Genomic DNA, 24510 nt, shown 5'->3' with positions numbered 1-24510 from the left:
GAGGCGGGGAAACCCAGGTGGGGAATCAGATATGGGGAATCAGAGGTGGGGAATCAGAGGCAAGGAATCAGATGCGCGGAATCAGAGATGGGGAATCAGAGGCAGGGAATCAGAATCAGAAGCAGGGAATCAGAGGCCGGGAATCAAAGGCCGGAATCAGATGCTGGGAATCAGAGGCCTGGAATCAGAGGCGGGGAATCAGAGGCAGGGAATCAGATGCGGGGAATCAGAGGCGGGGAATCAGAGCTGGGGAATCAGAGGCGGGGATTCAGAGTTGGGGAATCAGAGGCGGGGAATCAGAGGCGGGGAAACAGAGGCGGGGAATCAGATATGGGGAATCAGAGGTGGGGAATCAGAGGTTGGGAATCAGAAGCAGGGAATCAGAGGCGGGGAATCAGAGGCGGGGAATCAGAGGCAGGGAATCCGATGTGCTGAATCAGAAATGGGGAATCAGAGGCAGGGAATCAGAGGCGGGGAATCAGAGGCGGAGAATCAGAGGCCGGGAATCAGATATGGGGAAACAGAGGCGGGGAATCAGAGGCGGGGAAACAGAGGCGGGGAATCAGATATGGGGAATCAGAGGTGGGGAATCAGAGGTTGGGAATCAGAGGCAGGGAATCAGAGGCTGGGAATCAGATGCAGGGAATCAGATGCGGGAAATCAGAGCTGGGGAATCAGAGCTGGGGAATCAGAGGTGGGGAATCAGAGTTGGGGAATCAGAGTCGGGGACTTAGATATGGGGAAACAGAGGCGGGTAATCAGAGGCGGGGAAACAGACGCGGGGAATCAGAGGCGGGGATTCAGAGCTGGGGAATCAGAGGCGGGGAATCAGAGTTGGGGAATCAGAGGCGGGGAATCAGATATGGGGAATCAGAGGCGGGGAATCAGAGGCGGGGAAACAGAGGCAGGGAATCAGATATGGGGAATCAGAGGTGGGGTATCAGGGGCAGGGAATCAGTGGCAGGGAATCAGAGGCGGGGAATCAGAGGCGGGGAATCAGAGGCAGGGAATCAGACACGGGGAATCAGATATGGGGAAACAGAGGCGGGGAATCAGAGGCGGGCAAACAGAGGCGGGGAATTAGATATGGGGAATCAGAGGTGGGGAATCAGAGGTGGTGAATCAGAGATGGGGAATCACAGGCGGGGAATCAGAGGCAGGGAATAGAACGCGGGGAATCAGAGCTGGGGAATCAGAGGCGGGGAATCATAGTTGGGAATCAGAGGCGGGGAATCAGATATGGGGAATCAGAGGCGGGGAATCAAAGGCGGGGAAACAGAGGCGGGGAATCAGATATGGGGAATCGGATGCGGGGAATCAGAGGCGGGGAATCAGAGCTGGGGAATCAGAGGCGGGGTATCAGAGTTGGGGCATCTGAGGTGGGGAATTAGATATGGGGAAACAGAGGCGGGAAATCAGAGACGGGGAAACAGAGGCGAGGAATCAGATATGGGGAATCAGAGGTGGGGAATCAGAGGCAGGGAATCAGATGTGCGGAATCAGAGATGGGGAATCAGAGGCAGGGAATCAGAATCTGAAGCGGGGAATCAGAGGCCGGGAATCAGAGGCCGGGATTCAGATGCCGGGAATAAGAGGCCGGGAATCAGAGGTGGGGAATCAGAGTCCGGGAATCAGAGATTGGGATTCAGAGGCGGGGAATGATATATGGGGAATCAGAGGCGGGGAATCAGAGGCGGGGTAACAGAGGTGGGGAATCAGATATGGGGAATCAGAGGTGGCGAATCAAAGGCGGTGAATCAGAGATGGGGAATCAGAGGCGGGGAATCAGAGGCAGGGAATCAAACACGGGGAATCAGAGGCGGGGAATCAGAGCTGGGGAATCAGAGGCGGGGAATCAGAGTTGGGGAATCTGAGGCGGGGAATCAGATATGGGGAAACAGGGGCGGGGAATCAGAGGCAGGGAAACAGAGGCGGGGAATCAGATATGGGGAATCAGGGGTGGGGAATCAGAGGTTGGGAATCAGAGGCAGGGAATCAGAGGCGTGGAAACAGAGGCGGGGATTCAGATATGGGGAATCAGAGGTGGGGAATCAGGGGCGTGGAATCAGAGGCAGGGAATTAGATGTGGTGAATCAGAGATTGGGAATCAGAGGCAGGGAATCAGAATCAGAAGCGGGGTATCAGTGGCCGGGAATCAGAGGAAGGTAATCAGAGGCAGGGGATCAAACACGGGGAATCAGAGGCTGGGAATCAGAGCTGGGGAATCAGAGGCGGGGAATCAGAGCTGGGGAATCACAGGCGGGGAATCAGAGATGGGGAATCAAGGGGGGAATCAGAGGCAGGGAATCAGATGCGGGGAATCAGAGGCGGGGAATCATAGCTGGCGAATCAGAGGCGGGGAATCAGAGGTGGGCAATCAGAGGATGGGAATCAGATATGGGGAATCAGAGGCAGGGAATCAGAGCTGGGGAATCACAGGCGGGGAATCAGAGTTGGGGAGTCAGAGGCGGGGAATCAGAGGCGGTGAATCAGAGATGGGGAATCAGAGGTGGGGAATCAGAGGCGGTGAATCAGAGATGGGGAATCAGAGGCGGGGAATCTGAGGCAGGAAATCAGACACGGGGATTCAGAGGCTGGGAATCAGACGGGGGGAATCAAAGGCGGGGAATCAGAGCTGGTGAATCAGAGGCAGGGAATCAGAGTTGGGGATTCAGAGGCGGGGAATAAGATATGGGGAAACAGAGGCGGGGAATCAGACGCGGGCAAACAGAGGCGGGGAATTAGATATGGGGAATCAGAGGTGGGGAATCAGAGGTGGTGAATCAGAGATGGGGAATCACAGGCGGGGAATCAGAGGCAGGGAATAGAACGCGGGGAATCAGAGGCAGGGAATCAGAGCTGGGGAATCAGAGGCGGGGCATCAGATATGGGGAAACAGAGGCGGGGAAACAGAGGCGGGGAATCAGACATGGGGAATCGGATGCGGGGAATCAGAGGCGGGGAATCAGAGCTGGGGAATCAGAGGCGGGGAATCAGAGTTGGGGCATCAGAGGTGGGGAATTAGATATGGGGAAACAGAGGCGGGGAATCAGATGTGCGGAATCAGAGATGGGGAATCAGAGGCAGGGAATCAGAGTTGGGGAATCAGAGGCGGGGAATCAGATATGGGGAATCAGAGACAGGGAATCAGAGGCAGGAAAACAGGCGGGGAATCAGATATGGGGAATCAGAGGTGGGCAATCAGGGGCAGGGAATCAGTGGCAGGGAATCAGGCGCGGGGAATCAGAGTCGGGGAATCAGAGGCAGGGAATCAGACACGGGGAATCAGAGGCGGGGAATCAGAGATGGGGAATCAGAGGTGGGGAATCAGAGGCAGGGAATCGGATGCCGGGAATCAGAGGCGGGAAATCAGAGCTGGGGAATCAGAGGCGGGGAATCAGAGTTGGGGAATCAGAGGCGGCGAAGCAGATATGGGATAATAGAGGCGGGGAATCAGATATGGGGAATCAGAGGTGGGGAATCAGGGGCGAGGAATCAGTGGCAGGGAATCAGAGGCGGGTAATCAGAGGCGGGGAATCAGAGGCAGGGAATCAGAAACGGGGAATCAGAGGTGGGGAATCAGAGATGGGGAATCAGAGGCGGGGAATCAGAGGCGGTGAATCAGAGATGGGGAATCAGAGGCGGGGAATCAGAGGCAGGAAATCAGACACGGGGATTCAGAGGCTGGGAATCAGACGGGGGGAATCAAAGGCGGGGAATCAGAGCTGGTGAATCAGAGGCAGGGAATCAGAGTTGGGGATTCAGAGGCGGGCAATCAGATATGTGGAAACAGAGGAGGGTAATCAGAGGCGGGCAAACAGAGGCGGGGAATTAGATATGGGGAATCAGAGGTGGGGAATCAGAGGTGGTGAATCAGAGATGGGGAATCACAGGCGGGGAATCAGAGGCAGGGAATGGAACGCGGGGAATCAGAGGCAGGGAATCAGAGCTGGGGAATCAGAGGCGGGGAATCAGATATGGGGAAACAGCGGTGAAACAGAGGCGGGGAAACAGAGGCGGGGAATCAGACATGGGGAATCGGATGCAGGGAATCAGAGGTGGGGAATCAGAGCTGGGGAATCAGAGGCGGGGAATCAGAGTTGGGGCATCAGAGGTGGGGAATTAGATATGGGGAAACAGAGGCGGGGAATCAGAGGCGGGGAAACAGAGGCGGGGATTCAGATATGGGGAATCAGAGGTGGGGAATCAGAGGCAGGGAATCAGATGTGCGGAATCAGAGATGGGGAATCAGAGGCAGGGAATCAGAATCAGAAGCGGGGAATTAGAGGCCGGGAATCAGAGGCCGGGAATCGGATGCTGGGAATAAGAGGCCGGGAATCAGAGGTGGGGAATCAGAGTCCGGGAATCAGAGATTGGGATTCAGAGGCGGGGAATGAGATATGGAGAATCAGAGGCGGGGAATCAGAGGCGGGGAAACAGAGGTGTGGAATCAGATATGGGGAATCAGAGGTGGCGAATCAAAGGCGGTGATTTAGAGATGGGGAATCAGAGGCGGGGAATCAGAGGCAGGGAATCAGATGCGGGGAATCAGAGGCGGGGAATCAGAGCTGGCGAATCAGAGGCGGGGAATCAGAGGTGGGCAATCAGAGCCGGGGAATCAGATATGGGGAATCAGAGGCGGGGAATCAGAGGCGGGGAAACAGAGGCGGGGAATCAGATATGGGGAATCAGAGGTGGGGAATCAGAGGTTGTAAATCAGAGATGGGGAATCAAGGCGGGGAATCAGAGGCAGGGAATCAGACGCGGGGAATAAGAGGCGGGGATTCAGAGCTGGGGAATCAGAGGCGGGGAATCAGAGTTGGGGAATCAGAGGCAGGGAATCAGATATGGGGAACCAGAGGCGGGGAATCAGAGGCGGGGAAACAGAGGCGGGGAATCAGATATGGGGAATCAGAAGTGGGGAATCAGCGGCAGGGAATCAGTGGCAGGGAATCAGAGGCGGGGAATCAGAGGCGGGGAATCAGAGGCAGGGAATCAGACACGGGGAATCAGAGGCGGGGAATCAGAGATGGGGAATCAGAGGCGGGGAATCAGAGGCAGGGAATCGGACGCCGGGAATCAGAGGCGGGGAATCAGAGCTGGGGAATCAGAGGCGGGGAATCAGAGTTGGGGAATCAGAGGCGGGGAATCAGATATGGGGAAATAGAGGAGGGGAATCAGATATGGGGAATGAGAGGTGTGGAATCAGAGGTTGGGAATCAGAGGCAGGGAATCAGAGGCGGGGAAACAGAGGCGGGGAATCAGATATGGGGAATCAGAGGTGGCGAATCAAAGGCGGTGAAACAGAGATGGGGAATCAGGGCAGGGAATCAGAGGCAGGGAATCAGAGCTGGGGAAACAGAGGCGGGGAATCAGATATGGGGAATCAGAGGTGGGGAATCAGGGGCGGGGAATCAGTGGCAGGGAATCAGAGCTGGGGGATCAGAGGTGGGGAATCAGATATGGGGAATCAGAGGTGGGGAATCAGGGGCGGGGAATCAGTGGCAGGGAATCAGAGGCCGGGAATAAAAGGCGGGGAATCAGAGCTGGGGAATCAGAGGCCGGGAATCAGAGGCAGGGAAACAGAGGCGGGGAATCAGATATGGGGAATCAGAGGTGGGGAATTAGAGGTTGCGAATAAGAGGCAGGGAATCAGAGGCGGGGAATCAGAGGCGGGGAATCAGAGGCAGGGTATCGGATGTGCGGAATCAGAGATGGGGAATCAGAGGTGGGGATTCAGAGGTGGTGAATCAGAGAAGGGGAATCAGAGGCAGGGAATCAGACGCAGGGAATCAGAGGCGTGGAATCATAGCTGGCGAATTAGAGGAGGGGAATTAAAGTTGGGGAATCAGAGGCGGGGAATCAGATATGGGGAAACAGAGGCGGGGATTCAGAGGCGGGGAAACAGAGGCGGGGAATCATAGGCGGGGAATCAGAGATGGGGAATCAGAGGCGGGGAATCAGAGGCAGGGAATCGGATGCCGGAAATCAGAGGCGGGAAATCAGAGCTGGGGAATCAGAGGCGGGGAATCAGAGCTGGGGAATCAGAGGCGGCGAAGCAGATATGGGGAAAATGAGGCGGGGAATCAGATATGGGGAATCAGAGGCGGGGAATCAGATATGGGGAATCAGAGGCTGGGAATCAGAGCGGGGGAAACAGAGGCGAGGAATAAGATATGGGGAATCAGAGGTGGGGAATCAGTGGTGGGGAATCAGTGGCAGGGAATCAGAGGCGGGGAATCAGAGGCGGGGATTCAGAGGCAGGGAATCAGACACGGGGAATCAGAGGTGGGGAATCAGAGATGGGGAATCAGAGGCGGGGAATCAGAGGCAGGGAATCAGACGCGGGGAATCAGAGGCGGGGAATCAGAGCTGGGGAATCAGAGGTGGGGAATCAGAGTCGGGGAATCAGAGGCAGGGAATCGGATGTGCGGAATCAGAGATGGGGAATCAGAGGTGGGGAATCAGAGGCGGGGAATCAGAGGCAGGAAATCAGACAAGGGGATTCAGAGGCTGGGAATCAGACGGGGGGAATCAAAGGCGGGGAATCAGAGCTGGTGAATAAGAGGCAGGGAATAAGAGTTGGGGATTCAGAGGCGGGGAATCAGATATGGGGAAACAGAGGCGGGGAATCAGAGGCGGGCAAACAGAGGCGGGGAATTAGATATGGGGAATCAGAGGTGGGGAATCAGAGGTGGTGAATCAGAGATGGGGAATCACAGGCGGGGAATCAGAGGCAGGGAATAGAACGCGGGGAATCAGAGGCAGGGAATCAGAGCTGGGGAATCAGAGGCGGGGAAGCAGATATGGGGAAACAGAGGCGGGGAATGAGAGGCGGGGAAACAGAGGCAGGGAATCAGACATGTGGAATCGGATGCGGGGAATCAGAGGTGGGGAATCAGAGCTGGGGAATCAGAGGCGGGGAATCAGAGTTGGGGCATCAGAGGTGGGGAATTAGATATGGGGAAACAGAGGCGGGGAATCAGAGGCGGGGAAACAGAGGCGGGGAATCAGATATGGGGAATCAGAGGTGGGGAATCAGAGGCAGGGAATCAGATGTGCGGAATCAGAGATGGGGAATCAGAGGCAGGGAATCAGAATCAGATGCGGGGAATTTGAGGCCGGGAATCAGAGGCCGGGAATCAGATGCTGGGAATAAGAGGCCGGGAATCAGAGGTGGGGAATCAGAGTCCGGGAATCAGAGATGGGGATTCATAGGCGGGGAATGAGATATGGAGAATCAGAGGCGGGGAATCAGAGGCGGGGAAACAGAGGTGGGGAATCAGATATGGGGAATCAGAGGTGGCGAATCAAAGGCGGTGAATCAGAGATGGGGATTCAGAGGCGGGGAATGAGATATGGAGAATCAGAGGCGGGGAATCCGAGGCGGGGAAACAGAGGCAGGGAATCAGATATGGGGAATCAGAGGCGAGGAATCAGAGGTGGGGAATCATAGGCAGGGAATCGGATGTGCGGAATCAGAGATGGGAGAATCAGAGGCCGGGAATCAGAGGTGGTGAACCAGAGATGGGGAATCAGAGGCGGTGAATCAGAGGCAGGGAATCAGACGCGGGGAATCAGAGGTGGGCAATCAGAGGCGGGGAATCAGATATGGGGAATCAGAGGCGGGGAATCAGAGGCGGGGAAACAGAGGCGGGGAATCAGATATGGGGAATCAGAGGTGGGGCATCAGAGGTTGTGAATCACAGATGGGGAATCAGAGGCGGGGAATCAGAGGCAGGGAATCAGACGCGGGGAATCAGAGGCGGGGATTCAGAGCTGGGGAATCAGAGGCGGGGAATCAGAGTTGGGGAATCAGAGGCGGGGAATCAGATATGGGGAATCAGAGGCAGGGAATCAGAGGCAGGAAAACAGAGGCGGGGAATCAGATATGGGGAATCAGAGGTGGGGAATCAGGGGCAGGGAATCAGTGGCAGGGAATCAGACGCGGGGAATCAGAGTCGGGGAATCAGAGGCAGGGAATCAGACACGGGGAATCAGAGGCGGGGAATCAGAGATGGGGAATCAGAGGCGGGGAATCAGAGGCAGGGAATCGGATTCCGGGAATCAGAGGCGGGAAATCAGAGCTGGGGAATCAGAGGCGGGGAATCAGAGTTGGGGAATCAGAGGCGGCGAAGCAGATATGGGGAAATAGAGGCGGGGAATCAGATATGGGGAATCAGAGGCAGGGAATCAGATATGGGGAATCAGAGGCTGGGAATCAGAGGGGGGGAAACAGAGGCGGGGAATAAGATATGGGGAATCAGAGGTGGGGAATCAGGGGCGGGGAATCAGTGGCAGGGAATCGGAGGCGGGGAATCAGAGGCGGGGAATCAGAGGCAGGGAATCAGACACGGGGAATCAGAGGTGGGGAACCAGAGATGGTGAATCAGAGGCAGGGAATCAGAGGCAGGGAATCAGACGCGGGGAATCAGAGGCGGGGAATCAGAGCTGGGGAATCAGAGGCAGGGAATCAGAGGCAGGGAATCAGATGCGGGGAATCAGAGGCGGGGAATCAGAGCTAGGGAATCAGAGGTGGGGAATCAGAGTCAGGGAATCAGAGGCAGGGAATCGGATGTGCGGAATCAGAAATGGGGAATCAGAGGTGGGGAATCAGGGGCGGGGAATCAGTGGCAGGGAATCAGAGGCCGGGAATAAAAGGCGGGGAATCAGAGCTGGGGAATCAGAGGCCGGGAATCAGAGGCAGGGAAACAGAGGCGGGGAATCAGATATGGGGAATCAGAGGTGGGGAATTAGAGGTGGGGAATCAGATATGGGGAATCAGAGGTGGGGAATCAGGGGCGGGGAATCAGTGGCAGGGAATCAGAGTCCGGGAATAAAAGGCGGGGAATCAAAGCTGGGGAATCAGAGGCCGGGAATCAGAGGCAGGGAAACAGAGGCGGGGAATCAGATATGGGGAATCAGAGGTGGGGAATTAGAGGTTGCGAATAAGAGGCAGGGAATCAGAGGCGGGGAATCAGAGGCGGGGAATCAGAGGCAGGGAATCGGATGTGCGGAATCAGAGATGGGGAATCAGAGGTGGGGAATCATAGCTGGCGAATTAGAGCAGGGGAATTAAAGTTGGGGAATCAGAGGCGGGGAATCAGATATGGGGAAACAGAGGCGGGGAATCAGAGGCGGGGAAACAGAGGCGGGGAATCATAGGCGGGGAATCAGAGATGGGGAATCAGAGGCGGGGAATCAGAGGCGGGCAAACAGAGGCGGGGAATTAGATATGGGGAATCAGAGGTGGGGAATCAGAGGTGGTGAATCAGAGATGGGGAATCACAGGCGGGGAATCAGAGGCAGGGAATAGAACGCGAGGAATCAGAGGCAGGGAATCAGAGCTGGGAATCAGAGGCGGGGAATCAGATATGGGGAAACAGAGGCGGGGAATCAGAGGCGGGGAAACAGAGGCAGGGAATCAGACATGGGGAATCGGATGCGGGGAAACCAGAGGTGGGGAATCAGAGCTGGGGAATCAGAGGCGGGGAATCAGAGTTGGGGAATCAGAGGCGGCGAAGCAGATATGGGGAAAATGAGGCGGGGAATCAGATATGGGGAATCAGAGGCGGGGAATCAGATATGGGGAATCAGTGGTGGGGAATCAGTGGCAGGGAATCAGAGGCGGGGAATCAGAGGCGGGGAATCAGAGGCGGGGATTCAGAGGCAGGGAATCAGACACGGGGAATCAGAGGTGGGGAATCAGAGATGGGGAATCAGAGGCGGGGAATCAGAGGCAGGGAATCAGATGCGGGGAATCAGAGGCGGGGAATCAGAGCTGGGGAATCAGAGGTGGGGAATCAGAGTCGGGGAATCAGAGGCAGGGAATCGGATGTGCGGAATCAGAGATGGGGAATCAGAGGTGGGGAATCAGAGGCGGTGAATCAGAGATGGGGAATCAGAGGCGGGGAATCAGAGGCAGGAAATCAGACACGGGGATTCAGAGGCTGGGAATCAGACGGGGGGAATCAAAGGCGGGGAATCAGAGCTGGTGAATCAGAGGCAGGGAATAAGAGTTGGGGATTCAGAGGCGGGGAATCAGATATGGGGAAACAGAGGCGGGGAATCAGAGGCGGGCAAACAGAGGCGGGGAATTAGATATGGGGAATCAGAGGTGGAGAATCAGAGGTGGTGAATCAGAGATGGGGAATCACAGGCGGGGAATCAGAGGCAGGGAATAGAACGCGAGGAATCAGAGGCAGGGAATCAGAGCTGGGGAATCAGAGGCGGGGAATCAGATATGGGGAAACAGAGGCGGGGAATCAGAGGCGGGGAAACAGAGGCAGGGAATCAGACATGGGGAATCGGATGCGGGGAATCAGATGTGCGGAATCAGAGATGGGGAATCAGAGGCAGGGAATCAGAATCAGAAGCGGGGAATTAGAGGCCGGGAATCAGAGGCCGGGAATCAGATGCTGGGAATAAGAGGCCGGGAATCAGAGGTGGGGAATCAGAGTCCGGGAATCAGAGATGGGGATTCAGAGGCGGGGAATGAGATATGGAGAATCAGAGGCGGGGAATCAGAGGCGGGGAAACAGAGGTGGGGAATCAGATATGGGGAATCAGAGGTGGCGAATCAAAGGCGGTGAATCAGAGATGGGGAAACAGAGGCGGGGAATCAGAGGCGTGGAAACAGAGGTGGGGAATCACATATGGGGAATCAGAGGCGGGGAAACAGAGGCAGGGAAGCAGATATGGGGAATCAGAGGCGAGGAATCAGAGGTGGGGAATCATAGGCAGGGAATCGGATGTGCGGAATCAGAGATGGGGAATCAGAGGCCGGGAATCAGAGGTGGTGAACCAGAGATGGGGAATCAGAGGCGGTGAATCAGAGGCAGGGAATCAGACGCGGGGAATCAGAGGTGGGCAATCAGAGGCGGGGAATCAGATATGGGGAATCAGAGGCGGGGAATCAGAGGCGGGGAAACAGAGGCGGGGAATCAGATATGGGGAATCAGAGGTGGGGCATCAGAGGTTGTGAATCACAGATGGGGAATCAGAGGCGGGGAATCAGAGGCAGGGAATCAGACGCGGGGAATCAGAGGCGGGGATTCAGAGCTGGGGAATCAGAGGTGGGGAATCAGAGTTGGGGAATCAGAGGCGGGGAATCAGATATGGGGAATCAGAGGCAGGGAATCAGAGGCAGGAAAACAGAGGCGGGGAATCAGATATTGGGAATCAGAGGTGGGGAATCAGGGGCAGGGAATCAGTGGCAGGGAATCAGACGCGGGGAATCAGAGTCGGGGAATCAGAGGCAGGGAATCAGACACGGGGAATCAGAGGCGGGGAATCAGAGATGGGGAATCAGAGGCGGGGAATCAGAGGCAGGGAATCGGATTCCGGGAATCAGAGGCGGGAAATCAGAGCTGGGGAATCAGAGGCGGGGAATCAGAGTTGGGGAATCAGAGGCGGCGAAGCAGATATGGGGAAATAGAGGCGGGGAATCAGATATGGGGAATCAGAGGCAGGGAATCAGATATGGGGAATCAGAGGCTGGGAATCAGAGGGGGGGAAACAGAGGCGGGGAATAAGATTTGGGGAATCAGAGGTGGGGAATCAGGGGCGGGGAATCAGTGGCAGGGAATCAGAGGCGGGGAATCAGAGGCGGGGAATCAGAGGCAGGGAATCAGACACGGGGAATCAGAGGTGGGGAATCAGAGATGGGGAATCAGAGGCAGGGAATCAGAGGCAGGGAATCAGACGCAGGGAATCAGAGGCGGGGAATCAGAGCTGGGGAATCAGAGGCGGGGAATCAGAGGCAGGGAATCAGACGCGGGGAATCAGAGGCGGGGAATCAGAGCTGGGGAATCAGAGGTGGGGAATCAGAGTCAGGGAATCAGAGGCAGGGAATCGGATGTGCGGAATCAGAAATGGGGAATCAGAGGTGGGGAATCATAGGCAGGGAATCGGATGTGCGGAATCAGAGATGGGGAATCAGAGGCCGGGAATCAGAGGTGGTGAACCAGAGATGGGGAATCAGAGGCGGTGAATCAGAGGCAGGGAATCAGACGCGGGGAATCAGAGGTGGGCAATCAGAGGCGGGGAATCAGATATGGGGAATCAGAGGCGGGGAATCAGAGGCGGGGAAACAGAGGCGGGGAATCAGATATGGGGAATCAGAGGTGGGGCATCAGAGGTTGTGAATCACAGATGGGGAATCAGAGGCGGGGAATCAGAGGCAGGGAATCAGACGCGGGGAATCAGAGGCGGGGATTCAGAGCTGGGGAATCAGAGGCGGGGAATCAGAGTTGGGGAATCAGAGGCGGGGAATCAGATATGGGGAATCAGAGGCAGGGAATCAGAGGCAGGAAAACAGAGGCGGGGAATCAGATATTGGGAATCAGAGGTGGGGAATCAGGGGCAGGGAATCAGTGGCAGGGAATCAGACGCGGGGAATCAGAGTCGGGGAATCAGAGGCAGGGAATCAGACACGGGGAATCAGAGGCGGGGAATCAGAGATGGGGAATCAGAGGCGGGGAATCAGAGGCAGGGAATCGGATTCCGGGAATCAGAGGCGGGAAATCAGAGCTGGGGAATCAGAGGCGGGGAATCAGAGTTGGGGAATCAGAGGCGGCGAAGCAGATATGGGGAAATAGAGGCGGGGAATCAGATATGGGGAATCAGAGGCAGGGAATCAGATATGGGGAATCAGAGGCTGGGAATCAGAGGGGGGGAAACAGAGGCGGGGAATAAGATATGGGGAATCAGAGGTGGGGAATCAGGGGCGGGGAATCAGTGGCAGGGAATCAGAGGCGGGGAATCAGAGGCGGGGAATCAGAGGCAGGGAATCAGACACGGGGAATCAGAGGTGGGGAATCAGAGATGGGGAATCAGAGGCAGGGAATCAGAGGCAGGGAATCAGACGCGGGGAATCAGAGGCGGGGAATCAGAGCTGGGGAATCAGAGGCGAGGAATCAGAGGCAGGGAATCAGACGCGGGGAATCAGAGGCGGGGAATCAGAGCTGGGGAATCAGAGGTGGGGAATCAGAGTCAGGGAATCAGAGGCAGGGAATCGGATGTGCGGAATCAGAAATGGGGAATCAGAGGTGGGGAATCAGAGGCGGTGAATCAGAGATGGGGAATCAGAGGCGGGGAATCTGAGGCAGGAAATCAGACACGGGGATTCAGAGGCTGGGAATCAGACGGGGGGAATCAAAGGCGGGGAATCAGAGCTGGTGAATCAGAGGCAGGGAATCAGAGTTGGGGATTCAGAGGCGGGGAATCATATATGGGGAAACTAAGGCGGGGAATCAGAGGCGGGCAAACAGAGGCGGGGAATTAGATATGGGGAATCAGAGGTGGGGAATCAGAGGTGGTGAATCAGAGAAGGGGAATCACAGGCGGGGAATCAGAGGCAGGGAATAGAACGCGGGGAATCAGAGGCAGGGAATCAGAGCTGGGGAATCAGAGGCGGGGAATCAGATATGGTGAAACAGAGGCGGGGAATCAGAGGCGGGGAAACAGAGGCGGGGAATCAGACATGGGGAATCGGATGCGGGGAATCAGAGGCGGGTAATCAGAGCTGGGGAATCAGAGACGGGGAATCAGAGTTGGGGCATCAGAGGTGGGGAATTAGATATGGGGAAACAGAGGCGGGGAATCAGAGGCGGGGAAACAGAGGCGGGGAATCAGATATGGGGAATCAGAGGTGGGGACTCAGAGGCAGGGAATCAGATGTGCGGAATCAGAGATGGGGAATCAGAGGCAGGGTATCAGAATCAGAAGCGGGGAATCAGAGGCCGGGAATCAGAGGCCGGGAATCAGATGCTGGGAATAAGAGGCCGGGAATCAGAGGTGGGGAATCAGAGTCCGGGAATCAGAGATGGGGATTCAGAGGCGGGGAATGAGATATGGAGAATCAGAGGCGGGGAATCAGAGGCGGGGAAACAGAGGTGGGGATTCAGATATGGGGAATCAGAGGTGGCGAATCAAAGGCGGTGAATCAGACGCGGGGAATCAGAGGCGGGAAATCAGAGCTGGGGAATCAGAGGCGGGGAATCAGAGTTGGGGAATCAGAGGCGGCGAAGCAGATATGGGGAAATAGAGGCGGGGAATCAGATATGGGGAATCAGAGGTGGGGAATCAGGGGCGGGAAATCAGTGGCAGGGAATCAGAGGCGGGGAATCAGAGGCGGGGAATCAGAGGCAGGGAATCAGACACGGGGAATCAGAGGTGGGGAATCAGAGATGGGGAATCAGAGGCGGGGAATCAGAGGCAGGGAATCAGACGCGGGGAATCAGAGGCGGGGAATCAGAGCTGGGGAATCAGAGGCGGGGAATCAGAGGCAGGGAATCAGACGCGGGGTATCAGAGGCGGGGAGTCAGAGCTGGGGAATCAGAGGTGGGGAATCAGAGTCGGGGAATCAGAGGCAGGGAATCGGATGTGCGGAATCAGAAATGGGGAATCAGAGGTGGGGAATCAGAGGCGGTGAATCAGAGATGGGGAATCAGAGGCGGGGAATCTGAGGCAGGAAATCAGACACGGGGATTCAGAGGCTGGGAATCAGACGGGGGGAATCAAAGGCGGGGAATCAGAGCTGGTGAATCAGAGGCAGGGAATCAGAGTTGGGGATTCAGAGGCTGGGAATAAGATATGGGGAAACAGAGGCGGGGAATCAGACGCGGGCAAACAGAGGCGGGGAATTAGATATGGGGAATCAGAGGTGGGGAATCAGAGGTGGTGAATCAGAGATGGGGAATCACAGGCGGGGAATCAGAGGCAGGGAATAGAACGCGGGGAATCAGAGGCAGGGAATCAGAGCTGGGGAATCAGAGGCGGGGAATCAGATATGGGGAAACAGAGGCGGGGAATCAGAGGCGGGGAAACAGAGGCGGGGAATCAGACATGGGGAATCGGATGCGGGGAATCAGAGGCGGGGAATCAGAGCTGGGGAATCAGAGGCTGGGAATTAGAGTTGGGGCATCAGAGGTGGGGAATTAGATATGGGGAAACAGAGGCGGGGAATCAGAGGCGAGGAAACAGAGGCGGGGAATCAGATGTGCGGAATCAGAGATGGGGAATCAGAGGCAGGGAATCAGATGTGCGGAATCAGAGATGGGGAATCAGAGGCAGGGTATCAGAATCAGAAGCGGGGAATCAGAGGCCGGGAATCAGAGGCCGGGAATCAGATGCTGGGAATAAGAGGCCGGGAATCAGAGGTGGGGAATCAGAGTCCGGGAATCAGAGATGGGGATTCAGAGGCGGGGAATGAGATATGGAGAATCAGAGGCGGGGAATCAGAGGCGGGGAAACAGAGGTGGGGATTCAGATATGGGGAATCAGATATGGGGAATCAGAGGCAGGGAATCAGATATGGGGAATCAGAGGCTGGGAATCAGAGGGGGGGAAACAGAGGCGGGGAATAAGATATGGGGAATCAGAGGTGGGGAATCAGGGGCGGGGAATCAGTTGCAGGGAATCAGAGGCGGGGAATCAGAGGCGGGGAATCAGAGGCAGGGAATCAGACACGGGGAATCAGAGGTGGGGAATCAGAGATGGGGAAGCAGAGGCGGGGAATCAGAGGCGGGAATCAGACGCGGGGAATCAGAGGCGGGGAATAAGAGCTGGGGAATCAGAGGTGGGGAATCAGAGTCGTGGAATCAGAGGCAGGGAATCGGATGTGCGGAATCAGAAATGGGGAGTCAGAGGTGCGGAATCAGAGGCGGTTAATCAGAGGCGGTGAATCAGAGATGGGGAATCAGAGGCTGGGAATCAGAGGCAGGAAATCAGACACGGGGATTCAGAGGCTGGGAATCAGACGGGGGGAATCAAAGGCGGGGAATCAGAGCTGGTGAATCAGAGGCAGGGAATCAGAGTTGGGGATTCAGAGGCGGGCAATCAGATATGTGGAAACAGAGGAGGGGAATCAGAGGCGGGCAAACAGAGGCGGGGAATTAGATATGGGGAATCAGAGGTGGGGAATCAGAGGTGGTGAATCAGAGATGGGGAATCACAGGCGGGGAATCAGAAGCAGGGAATGGAACGCGGGGAATCAGAGGCAGGGAATCAGAGCTGGGGAATCAGAGGCGGGGAATCAGATATGGGGAAACAGCTGTGAATCAGAGGCGGGGAAACAGAGGCGGGGAATCAGACATGGGGAATCGGATGCAGGGAATCAGAGGTGGGGAATCAGAGCTGGGGAATCAGAGGCGGGGAATCAGAGTTGGGGCATCAGAGGTGGGGAATTAGATATGGGGAAACAGAGGCGGGGAATCAGAGGCGGGGAAACAGAGGCGGGGAATCAGATATGGGGAATCAGAGGTGGGGACTCAGAGGCCGGGAATCAGATGTGCAGAATCAGAGATGGGGAATCAGAGGCAGGGAATCAGAATCAGAAGCGGGGAATCAGAGGCTGGGAATCGGAGGCCGGGAATCAAATGCTGGGAATAAGAGGCCGGGAATCAGAGGTGGGGAATCAGAGTCCGGGAATCAGAGATGAGGATTCAGAGGCGGGGAATGAGATATGGATAATCAGAGGCGGGGAATCAGAGGCGGGGAAACAGAGGTGTGGAATCAGGTATGGGGAATCAGAGGTGGCGAATCAAAGGCGGTGATTTAGAGATGGGGAATCAGAGGCGGGGAATCAGAGGCAGGGAATCAGATGCGGGGAATCAGAGGCGGGGAATCAGAGCTGGCGAATCAGAGGCGGGGAATCAGAGGTGGGCAATCAGAGCCGGGGAATCAGATATGGGGAATCAGAGGCGGGGAATCAGAGGCGGGGAAACAGAGGCGGGGAATCAGATATGGGGAATCAGAGGTGGGGAATCAGAGGTTGTAAATCAGAGATGGGGAATCAAGGCGGGGAATCAGAGGCAGGGAATCAGACGCGGGGAATCAGAGGCGGGGATTCAGAGCTGGGGAATCAGAGGCGGGGAATCAGAGTTGGGGAATCAGAGGCAGGGAATCAGATATCGGGAACCAGAGGCGGGGAATCAGAGGCGGGGAAACAGAGGCGGGGAATCAGATATGGGGAATCAGAAGTGGGGAATCAGGGGCAAGGAATCAGTGGCAGGGAATCAGAGGCGGGGAATCAGAGGCGGGGAATCAGAGGCAGGGAATCAGACACGGGGAATCAGAGGCGGGGAATCAGAGATAAGGAATCAGAGGTGGGGAATCAGAGGCAGGGAATCGGACGCCGGGAATCAGAGGCGGGGAATCAGAGCTGGGGAGTCAGAGGCGGGGAATCAGAGTTGGGGAATCAGAGGCGGGGAATCAGATATGGGGAAATAGAGGCGGGGAATCAGATGTGGGGAATGAGAGGTGTGGAATCAGAGGTTGGGAATCAGAGGCCGGGAATCAGAGATGGGGATTCAGAGGCGGGGAATGAGATATGGAGAATCAGAGGCGGGGAATCAGAGGCGGGGAAACAGAGGTGGGGAATCAGATATGGGGAATCAGAGGTGGCGAATCAAAGGCGGTGAATCAGAGATGGGGAAACAGAGGCGGGGAATCAGAGGCGTGGAAACAGAGGTGGGGAATCACATATGGGGAATCAGAGGCGGGGAAACAGAGACAGGGAATCAGATATGGGGAATCAGAGGCGGGGAATCAGAGGTGGGGAATCATAGGCAGGGAATCGGATGTGCGGATTCAGAGATGGGGAATCAGAGGCCGGGAATCAGAGGTGGTGAACCAGAGATGGGGAATCAGAGGCGGTGAATCAGAGGCAGGGAATCAGACGCGGGGAATCAGAGGTGGGCAATCAGAGGCGGGGAATCAGATATGGGGAATCAGAGGCGGGGAATCAGAGGCGGGGAAACAGAGGCGGGGAATCAGATATGGGGAATCAGAGGTGGGGCATCAGAGGTTGTGAATCACAGATGGGGAATCAGAGGCGGGGAATTAGAGGCAGGGAATCAGACGCGAGGAGTCAGAGGCGGGGATTCAGAGCTGGGGAATCAGAGGCGGGGAATCAGAGTTGGGGAATCAGAGGCGGGGAATCAGATATGGGGAATCAGAGGCAGGGAATCAGAGGCAGGAAAACAGAGGCGGGGAATCAGATATGGGGAATCAGAGGTGGGGAATCAGGGGCAGGGAATCAGTGGCAGGGAATCAGGCGCGGGGAATCAGAGTCGGGGAATCAGAGGCAGGGAATCAGACACGGGGAATCAGAGGCGGGGAATCAGAGATGGGGAATCAGAGGTGGGGAATCAGAGGCAGGGAATCGGATGCCGGGAATCAGAGGCGGGAAATCAGAGCTGGGGAATCAGAGGCGGGGAATCAGAGTTGGGGAATCAGAGGCGGCGAAGCAGATATGGGGAAATAGAGGCGGGGAATCAGATATGGGGAATCAGAGGTGGGGAATCAGGGGCGGGGAATCAGTGGCAGGGAATCAGAGGCGGGGAATCAGACACGGGGAATCAGAGGTGGGGAATCAGAGATGGGGAATCAGAGGCGGGGAATCAGAGGCAGGGAATCAGACGCGGGGAATCAGAGGCGGGGAATCAGAGCTGGGGAATCAGAGGCGGGGAATCAGAGGCAGGGAATCAAACGCGGGGAATCAGAGGCGGGGAATCAGAGCTGGGGAATCAGAGGTGGGGAATCAGAGTCGGGGAATCAGAGGCAGGGAATCGGATGTGCGGAATCAGAAATGGGGAATCAGAGGTGGGGAATCAGAGGCGGTGAATCAGAGATGGGGAATCAGAGGCGGGGAATCTGAGGCAGGAAATCAGACACGGGGATTCAGAGGCTGGGAATCAGACGGGGGGAATCAAAGGCGGGGAATCAGAGCTGGTGAATCAGAGGCAGGGAATCAGAGTTGGGGATTCAGAGGCGGGGAATAAGATATGGGGAAACAGAGGCGGGGAATCAGACGCGGGCAAACAGAGGCGGGGAATTAGATATGGGGAATATGAGGTGGGGAATCAGAGGTGGTGAATCAGAGATGGGGAATCACAGGCGGGGAATCAGAGGCAGGGAATAGAACGCGGGGAATCAGAGGCAGGGAATCAGAGGCGGGGAAACAGAGGCGGGGAATCAGATGTGCGGAATCAGGGATGGGGAATCAGAGGCAGGGAATCGGATGCCGGGAATCAGAGGCGGGAAATCAGAGCTGGGGAATCAGAGGCAGGGAATCAGAGTTGGGGAATCAGAGGCGGGGAATCAGATATGGGGAATCAGAGACAGGGAATCAGAGGCAGGAAAACAGAGGCGGGGAATCAGATATGGGGAATCAGAGGTGGGCAATCAGGGGCAGGGAATCAGTGGCAGGGAATCAGGCGCGGGGAATCAGAGTCGGGGAATCAGAGGCAGGGAATCAGACACGGGGAATCAGAGGCGGGGAATCAGAGATGGGGAATCAGAGGTGGGGAATCAGAGGCAGGGAATCGGATGCCGGGAATCAGAGGCGGGAAATCAGAGCTGGGGAATCAGAGGCGGGGAATCAGAGTTGGGGAATCAGAGGCGGCGAAGCAGATATGGGATAATAGAGGCGGGGAATCAGATATGGGGAATCAGAGGTGGGGAATCAGGGGCGGGGAATCAGTGGCAGGGAATCAGAGGCGGGTAATCAGAGGCGGGGAATCAGAGGCAGGGAATCAGAAACGGGGAATCAGAGGTGGGGAATCAGAGATGGGGAATCAGAGGCGGGGAATCAGAGGCAGGGAATCAGACGCGGGGAATCAGAGGCGGGGAATCAGAGCTGGGGAATCAGAGGCGGGGAATCAGAGGCAGGGAATCAGACGCGGGGAATCAGAGGCGGGGAATCAGAGCTGGGGAATCAGAGGTGGGGAATCAGAGTCGGGGAATCAGAGGCAGGGAATCGGATGTGCGGAATCAGAAATGGGGAATCAGAGGTGGGGAATCAGAGGCGGTGAATCAGAGATGGGGAATCAGAGGCGGGGAATCTGAGGCAGGAAATCAGACACGGGGATTCAGAGGCTGGGAATCAGACGGGGGGAATCAAAGGCGGGGAATCAGAGCTGGTGAATCAGAGGCAGGGAATCAGAGTTGGGGATTCAGAGGCGGGGAATAAGATATGGGGAAACAGAGGCGGGGAATCAGACGCGGGCAAACAGAGGCGGGGAATTAGATATGGGGAATCAGAGGTGGGGAATCAGAGGTGGTGAATCAGAGATGGGGAATCACAGGTGGGGAATCAGAGGCAGGGAATAGAACGCGGGGAATCAGAGGCAGGGAATCAGAGCTGGGGAATCAGAGGCGGGGAATCAGATATGGGGAAACAGAGGCGGGGAATCAGAGGCGGGGAAACAGAGGCGGGGAATCAGACATGGGGAATCGGATGCGGGGAATCAGAGGCGGGGAATCAGAGCTGGGGAATCAGAGGCGGGGAATCAGAGTTGGGGCATCAGAGGTGGGGAATTAGATATGGGGAAACAGAGGCGGGGAATCAGAGGCGGGGAAACAGAGGCGGGGAATCAGATGTGCGGAATCAGGGATGGGGAATCAGAGGCAGGGAATCAGATGTGCGGAATCAGAGATGGGGAATCAGAGGCAGGGTATCAGAATCAGAAGCGGGGAATCAGAGGCCGGGAATCAGAGGCCGGGAATCAGATGCTGGGAATAAGAGGCCGGGAATCAGAGGTGGGGAATCAGAGTCCGGGAATCAGAGATGGGGATTCAGAGGCGGGGAATGAGATATGGAGAATCAGAGGCGGGGAATCAGAGGCGGGGAAACAGAGGTGGGGATTCAGATACTGGGAATCAGAGGTGGCGAATCAGAGGCAGGGAATCAGATGCGGGGATTCAGAGGCGGGGAATCAGAGCTGGCGAATCAGAGGCGGGGAATCAGAGGTGGGCAATCAGAGCCGGGGAATCAGATATGGGGAATCAGAGGCGGGGAATCAGAGGCGGGGAAATAGAGGCGGGGAATCAGATATGGGGAATCAGAGGCAGGGAATCAGATATGGGGAATCAGAGGCTGGGAATCAGAGGGGGGGAAACCGAGGCGGGGAATAAGATATGGGGAATCAGAGGTGGGGAATCAGGGGCGGGGAATCAGTTGCAGGGAATCAGAGGCGGGGAATCAGAGGCGGGGAATCAGAGGCAGGGAATCAGACACGGGGAATCAGAGGTGGGGAATCAGAGATGGGGAATCAGAGGCGGGGAATCAGAGGCAGGGAATCAGACGCGGGGAATCAGAGGCGGGGAATAAGAGCTGGGGAATCAGAGGTGGGGAATCAGAGTCGTGGAATCAGAGGCAGGGAATCGGATGTGCGGAATCAGAAATGGGGAGTCAGAGGTGGGGAATCAGAGGCGGTGAATCAGAGATGGGGAATCAGAGGCGGGGAATCAGAGGCAGGAAATCAGACACGGGGATTCAGAGGCTGGGAATCAGACGGGGGGAATCAAAGGCGGGGAATCAGAGCTGGTGAATCAGAGGCAGGGAATCAGAGTTGGGGATTCAGAGGCGGGCAATCAGATATGTGGAAACAGAGGAGGGGAATCAGAGGCGGGCAAACAGAGGCGGGGAATTAGATATGGGGAATCAGAGGTGGGGAATCAGAGGTGGTGAATCAGAGATGGGGAATCACAGGCGGGGAATCAGAGGCAGGGAATGGAACGCGGGGAATCAGAGGCAGGGAATCAGAGCTGGGGAATCAGAGGCGGGGAATCAGATATGGGGAAACAGCGGTGAATCAAAGGCGGGGAAACAGAGGCGGGGAATCAGACATGGGGAATCGGATGCAGGGAATCAGAGGTGGGGAATCAGAGCTGGGGAATCAGAGGCGGGGAATCAGAGTTGGGGCATCAGAGGTGGGGAATTAGATATGGGGAAACAGAGGCGGGGAATCAGAGGCGGGGAAACAGAGGCGGGGATTCAGATATGGGGAATCAGAGGTGGGGAATCAGAGGCAGGGAATCAGATGTGCGGAATCAGAGATGGGGAATCAGAGGCAGGGAATCAGAATCAGAAGCGGGGAATTAGAGGCCGGGAATCAGAGGCCGGGAATCGGATGCTGGGAATAAGAGGCCGGGAATCAGAGGTGGGGAATCAGAGTCCGGGAATCAGAGATGGGGATTCAGAGGCGGGGAATGAGATATGGAGAATCAGAGGCGGGGAATCAGAGGCGGGGAAACAGAGGTGTGGAATCAGATATGGGGAATCAGAGGTGGCGAATCAAAGGCGGTGATTTAGAGATGGGGAATCAGAGGCGGGGAATCAGAGGCAGGGAATCAGATGCGGGGAATCAGAGGCGGGGAATCAGAGCTGGCGAATCAGAGGCGGGGAATCAGAGGTGGGCAATCAGAGCCGGGGAATCAGATATGGGGAATCAGAGGCGGGGAATCAGAGGCGGGGAAACAGAGGCGGGGAATCAGATATGGGGAATCAGAGGTGGGGAATCAGAGGTTGTAAATCAGAGATGGGGAATCAAGGCGGGGAATCAGAGGCAGGGAATCAGACGCGGGGAATAAGAGGCGGGGATTCAGAGCTGGGGAATCAGAGGCGGGGAATCAGAGTTGGGGAATCAGAGGCAGGGAATCAGATATGGGGAACCAGAGGCGGGGAATCAGAGGCGGGGAAACAGAGGCGGGGAATCAGATATGGGGAATCAGAAGTGGGGAATCAGGGGCAGGGAATCAGTGGCAGGGAATCAGAGGCGGGGAATCTGAGGCGGGGAATCAGAGGCAGGGAATCAGACACGGGGAATCAGAGGCGGGGAATCAGAGATGGGGAATCAGAGGCGGGGAATCAGAGGCAGGGAATCGGACGCCGGGAATCAGAGGCGGGGAATCAGAGCTGGGGAATCAGAGGCGGGGAATCAGAGTTGGGGAATCAGAGGCGGGGAATCAGATATGGGGAAATAGAGGAGGGGAATCAGATATGGGGAATGAGAGGTGTGGAATCAGAGGTTGGGAATCAGAGGCAGGGAATCAGAGGCGGGGAAACAGAGGCGGGGAATCAGATATGGGGAATCAGAGGTGGCGAATCAAAGGCGGTGAAACAGAGATGGGGAATCAGGGCAGGGAATCAGAGGCAGGGAATCAGAGCTGGGGAAACAGAGGCGGGGAATCAGATATGGGGAATCAGAGGTGGGGAATCAGGGGCGGGGAATCAGTGGCAGGGAATCAGAGCTGGGGGATCAGAGGTGGGGAATCAGATATGGGGAATCAGAGGTGGGGAATCAGGGGCGGGGAATCAGTGGCAGGGAATCAGAGGCCGGGAATAAAAGGCGGGGAATCAGAGCTGGGGAATCAGAGGCCGGGAATCAGAGGCAGGGAAACAGAGGCGGGGAATCAGATATGGGGAATCAGAGGTGGGGAATTAGAGGTTGCGAATAAGAGGCAGGGAATCAGAGGCGGGGAATCAGAGGCGGGGAATCAGAGGCAGGGTATCGGATGTGCGGAATCAGAGATGGGGAATCAGAGGTGGGGATTCAGAGGTGGTGAATCAGAGAAGGGGAATCAGAGGCAGGGAATCAGACGCAGGGAATCAGAGGCGTGGAATCATAGCTGGCGAATTAGAGGAGGGGAATTAAAGTTGGGGAATCAGAGGCGGGGAATCAGATATGGGGAAACAGAGGCGGGGAATCAGAGGCGGGGAAACAGAGGTGGGGAATCATAGGCGGGGAATCAGAGATGGGGAATCAGAGGCGGGGAATCAGAGGCAGGGAATCGGATGCCGGAAATCAGAGGCGGGAAATCAGAGCTGGGGAATCAGAGGCGGGGAATCAGAGCTGGGGAATCAGAGGCGGCGAAGCAGATATGGGGAAAATGAGGCGGGGAATCAGATATGGGGAATCAGAGGCGGGGAATCAGATATGGGGAATCAGAGGCTGGGAATCAGAGCGGGGGAAACAGAGGCGGGGAATAAGATATGGGGAATCAGAGGTTGGGAATCAGTGGTGGGGAATCAGTGGCAGGGAATCAGAGGCGGGGAATCAGAGGCGGGGATTCAGAGGCAGGAAATCAGACACGGGGAATCAGAGGTGGGGAATCAGAGATGGGGAATCAGAGGCGGGGAATCAGAGGCAGGGAATCAGACGCGGGGAATCAGAGGCGGGGAATCAGAGCTGGGGAATCAGAGGTGGGGAATCAGAGTCGGGGAATCAGAGGCAGGGAATCGGATGTGCGGAATCAGAGATGGGGAATCAGAGGTGGGGAATCAGAGGCGGGGAATCAGAGGCAGGAAATCAGACACGGGGATTCAGAGGCTGGGAATCAGACGGGGGGAATCAAAGGCGGGGAATCAGAGCTGGTGAATAAGAGGCAGGGAATAAGAGTTGGGGATTCAGAGGCGGGGAATCAGATATGGGGAAACAGAGGCGGGGAATCAGAGGCGGGCAAACAGAGGCAGGGAATCGGATGTGCGGAATCAGAGATGGGGAATCAGAGGTGGGGAATCAGAGGCGGTGAATCAGAGATGGGGAATCAGAGGCGGGGAATCAGAGGCAGGAAATCAGACACGGGGATTCAGAGGCTGGGAATCAGACGGGGGGAATCAAAGGCGGGGAATCAGAGCTGGTGAATCAGAGGCAGGGAATCAGAGTTGGGGATTCAGAGGCGGGGAATCAGATATGGGGAAACAGAGGCGGGGAATCAGAGGCG

This window comes from Narcine bancroftii, chromosome 4 (assembly GCF_036971445.1).
Source record: "Narcine bancroftii isolate sNarBan1 chromosome 4, sNarBan1.hap1, whole genome shotgun sequence".
Taxonomy (NCBI): Eukaryota; Metazoa; Chordata; class Chondrichthyes; order Torpediniformes; family Narcinidae; genus Narcine; species Narcine bancroftii.
This window is presented reverse-complemented; position numbering follows the sequence as displayed.